Raw genomic sequence first — 4,890 nt, 5'->3', positions numbered from 1 at the left:
GCCCCCACCCCAAGGCCCCCCAGTGGGTGGCTCCCACTGAGTTCCTCCCAGGCTTTGTGGACCCAGAGCTCAGGGCTGATTAGAAACCTTGTGGCCTTTTCAAGAGCCCTAAGTGATTGGTCCCCTTAATCTGATTACAATTTGCAGAGCCCCTCCAACTGCCTCTGAAGGGCCTTCCTCAAGCACCCCACTTGATGGTGTGCGCATATGAGTGCACATGCATGTACGTGCGCGCGCACGCGCGCGCACACACACACACACACACACACACACATACAGCACCCATCTGTACTGCTTCAGGCAGGGCCCTCAGAGCTACCTCAGTTACCATCCTCAGGCCTCATTTCTTTGTAAGGTGGCCTCACACCTCAGGGAGACACAGGGGCAGGCACTGCCCCTAACATGCTCATCTTTAGGGTGACATATGCCCAGGCCAGGAGTACCCGGGGACCCTGACTGTGAACTCACAGAACACACACCCCGACCCCTTCCCCACAGTGGGGACAGCTCCTGGCTCCACATCCTTCTCCATGGTGTGGGCCTTCCTGGGCCCTGCTCCTTGGCTCCCTCAGCGGCGGCCTCAGGGTCAGCCTGCTCTCCATAGCAGCTGTGTTTCCAGGGGTCCTGGGACTCTGCTCCTAGGGGATTAAGCCCAGCAGGTAGCCAGGCCACTTTCAGACAGACGCAGGCTGCTGCCCCCCTTGGGAACTCAGCTCAATGGCCTAGCCTTCCACATCCAATTTGGAGCTCTAATCTCTGGCCTCCTCCCCCTCCCACCCCCCAGGCCCCCCTCCTCCACAGGGGCGCCTTTTCCCCATGCTGGCTGCTGGCTCTCACGGCCCAGCTCAGCCTCCTGCACTAACCAGAAAGGGAAGCCTTCCCTTCAAGGGGGCAGCAGCTTGGGACCAGGCTTGGGTGGAGGGCTTGGGTGGAGGGGGCCAGGGCAGAAGAGGAGAGATAGGATGCAGAGATGGGGTGGGGAAGGAGGAAGCTCTGCTAATCTGTCACCCCAGGGGGAGAAAGTTGGGCATGGATGTAGGGGCCCTCCATGAGCCTGGCCTGACTACACCCTCAGCCCCATAGGCCTCTTATCTTTGTCTCCAAGGAGCTCCCGGGCCAGCTGGGTTACGCCCTGGGCTGCTGACCAGGCATGCGGAGCTAGGGCGAAAGATGCACAGCTTGCCTGTTAGTCTCAGCACTGTACGGAGCAGTCTACTCTGCCCTGCGGGAACCCCACTTGGGCCATCAGGCTTCATCATGAAGACCTTCAGTGACTTCTGGACACTAGGCGGGGTCAGGAGCCAGAGAGGTTCTGATGTCAGAGGGGCTGGGTTCGAATGTCCTGAGCAGCTCGACTGGGCTACTGGCCGCAGATTTCAGATTGGCCCTTGCTGTCTCCGTGCCCTCCTGCAGCGCTCGGGAGCTCAGGTCCTGAGAGAAGAAGGCGAGGGCCCGGCCTGCCCCAGCCCATCAATTGGGACCTGGCGGGGGGGGGGGGGGGGGGACAGGCACCCAGGACCTTGCGCTCCCCCCCCCCCTCCCGCCCGCCGCGCGGGGGCGTTCCCGGCTGGGCGGGGAGCGGCTCAGCTGAAATCAAAGCCGCCGCGCCCCTGCCCGCCACGCTGCGCCCCTGCCGCGCTGCCGCGCCCCTCCTCCTTTGTCACAATGTTTTTCAATCCGGGAAGCAAACTGTCCAATTAGAGCCGGGGCCTCTGGCTTCCATCTTTGCCGACGTTTAATTAACACGCTCCTCTTGGCAGCTGCCGACAAGTTCCAGAAACAGGTTGTAAAGGGTTTTTGTCTTTACCCAGCGTGGAAAATGAGGGGTGTTGCATCGCAGGCGAACATGAATAGGCTGCGTTTCAGCTCCCCCTCCCCTGCCCTGCTGGCTCTGGGGAGAGGAAGGGAAGCCCAGTGTGCTGGCGCTTGTGCACTGAGAGGCCCCGCTGGGGGGGATGGGAAGGGTGGAGGCAGGAGAGACCTCCCTTTTCCCTCTCACCTCGGCTTCCAGGAGTCTTTGCTCCACAAAGGATCAGGCTTGTGCATCTTGTCCTCTGCCTTATTCTGTTACTGCCTGGCTGTCATACTTTTCCCTCACTTCTAGTCACACCAAACCTCGCCACTCGAATCCCCCGTGTCTTTGCCATCCTGCCAAACTCCTATTCAGCCTCCAAAGCCCCGCTCACACGGCCATGCTTTGAGGAGCCACCTGGGCACTGACCACCTCTCCAGCCACATCTGGTAGAGTTCAGGTGGATATTGGGTGTCATAGCTGTTCCCAGCTGGACGGAGGACAGGAGCTGCGTGTCACTGCCGACGGCAGTAGCAGGCATAGAGTCTGAGCTCGGTGATGGTAGATAGGGCTCAACCGCGGAAGCCCTGTACCACTGTAGAGGGAGACCAGGCTGCGTTGGCAGGGAGGGAAGACGGGCTGGGGGTGAGGGACTATAGCCGTCAGGAATCACTCTTTCCCTGATCCTTCCAAAAGTCCCATGGAATTAGGCATAGGGCCACAAGGTGGACACTGCAGATATGGAGAATCCCATAATGGGTGAGGGTCCACGGTTGGATGGACGCTCCTCCTCGCTTGGAAACTCAGCTCCTCTGGGACTGCAGCCACTGGTCGGAGCCTTTCACAAGATATGGAGGAGCCTTGCTTTTAAGGAACTCAAGCTCCCGGGTTCTTCTGAGCCTGGGATAGGTGACAGTACGCGCATGTGTGAACGTGTGTGTGTGTGTGTGTGTGTATGGGGGTGGGTAGAGGTCGGGGGCTCAGGGCTGCGGCAGGAGGCCAGGTGTCTTAGGTCCTCCCGTCCTCCAAACTGGAGCTACTGGACCATTCACACTCATTCTACAAAGAGCTCAAGGCCTTTATTCAGGGAGGCCGCCATCTGTATGGCACAGAAGATGGGCGGTGCTCATTGCAGCGGCAGACAGGGGATGCAAGAGTCCAGCAAGCAGAGTTGTCCCCTCCTGGGACTTAGGTCTAAGCCCCAGCCCCACTCCTGGGCTGCCACCGTCAGGATGAGGTCACCCAGATCCTGGACAGCACTTGACCTGGACACCCACTGGTGCTGTAGTTCCTCCTCCTGCAGTCCCAGGCAGGCTCCTTGGAGGATGGGCAGGAGAGGAGTCTCCAACTGCCAGCAGGGTGCTGCCAGCCTTGCTTGTCTATTCCCAGCCAGGTCAGTGTCAGCAGCTGCTGCCGGCTAGGGGCCATCCACAGAGCCTGAGGGAGAGAGCCAGGAGCAGTCTGCCACTGCTGCGTCCTACCACAGCTTTTCCTGAATGGGGTCGGGGTTCACAGCACCTGGTCACAGGCTTGCTCCTCTCTTTCCTTGAATCTCAACCTCCTTCCCTGCCACATTGCTCAGCCTCTTGCTCCAGACCCAACTGTCTCCACACTCTGGCCTCCATGGAGGTCAAGGAATGGCCCATAGAGCAATGACAATGACCTGGGTCCAGGCCCCACTCCTGCCATCTGCCAACAGAGTCTCTTAACATAGGAGAAGAACTGCACTGGCCTCTAAGAGGTTCCTGGGTGGTACAAGTGGCTTGAGCTCAGCTCCCAACCCGAACATCGGCGGTGCTGACTCAGTGGCACCTTGGAAGCAAGCCCTGAGGATCTGCTTCCATAAAGACCACAGCCAAGACCACTCTTTAGAGCAGGCATGCTCTGCAGCACGGGGGTTTCCATGCGTCAAAACCAACTAGGTGGGAACCGCGCTGGCTGTGGTTTGCAGAGATCTTGGAAGGGCTGGATTGAGCACAGCACGGGAAAGGGCTTGGGAGGAGGCCAAGAAATGTTAAACCAGACCCATGGCTACCAAGTCTATCCGGACTCTTGGCAACCCTCTGCAGGGTGTCCCAAGCTGTACATCTTCACCAGAGCGGACAGCAGCTTCATCTTTCTCCTGAGGCGCCGCTGATGGGGTTCAACCCCCAACCATTGGTTAGCAGTCTAACGCTTTACCCATCCAAGGAGGCCACCAGGCTCCTAAAACCAATGTTCTCACTGCCCCCGAGTCGATGCCAACTCAGTGACCTTGTAGGACAGGGTAGACCTGCCCCCCCCGGGGGTTTTCCAGACTCTGTTTATGGCACTGGAAAGCCCCGTCTTTCTCCCAAGGAGGGGCTGGTGGTTTCAAACTACTGACCTTGCAGTTCTCCGTCCAACGTTTAACCACTGAGGCAAAGGGAGGAGAGGGGAGAGAAAGTTCTTGCCCACGTTGAGCAATAAAATAGAACCAGCCAGAGTGGCCATCTCTGTTTTTATAGAGGAGGAAACCGAGGCTCAGCCTCTGAAGTGATGGGAATTCTTCACGTCACACAGCCGGTAAGCAGCGCTGCGAGGTGTCTGCTCAGGCCTACTGTCATCTGCTGCTCCTAGTCCAGTGCTCCTGCCCCATATTCCGTGTGGGATTACCCAGGAAGCGGGGAAAGCCCAGGTTTAGTTGTGCTTGCTTCCTAATTGGTTAGTGGTCCGTTTCCCACGCCTTCCACCACATCATGGGCCCCTCCCCCAACCCAGCATGGCCGATCCACGCTAAGCAGGAGTGTGCAAGCTGACCAGTTACTCTTGATTTCCTCCCTCTTCCTTCTGGTGGTACGGTGGGAAAATATTACTAATGTCAGGTTCGACATTTTCAGTGTCCAAGTCAATGCCACTGATCGCACTCACCGTGTTGAACGCGCTTCGTCACCCCATTTCCAAAACATTGTCATCACCCCGGAAAGAAACTCTGCACTTCCGAGTGGATGCTCTCTTGTTGCCCCTCTGCTGGGGACAGCTGATTCCTAGAACCGGGCCCCTGCTGGGCAGAGCCTGTCCTTCACTCCATGCAGGCAGATCAAATCTATACTCACCTGCCTCTCGCCACCCCTACAAGT

Source organism: Tenrec ecaudatus, chromosome 9 (genome assembly GCF_050624435.1).
Source record: "Tenrec ecaudatus isolate mTenEca1 chromosome 9, mTenEca1.hap1, whole genome shotgun sequence".
NCBI classification, from domain to species: domain Eukaryota; kingdom Metazoa; phylum Chordata; class Mammalia; order Afrosoricida; family Tenrecidae; genus Tenrec; species Tenrec ecaudatus.
Note: the sequence above shows the minus strand (reverse complement) of the source record.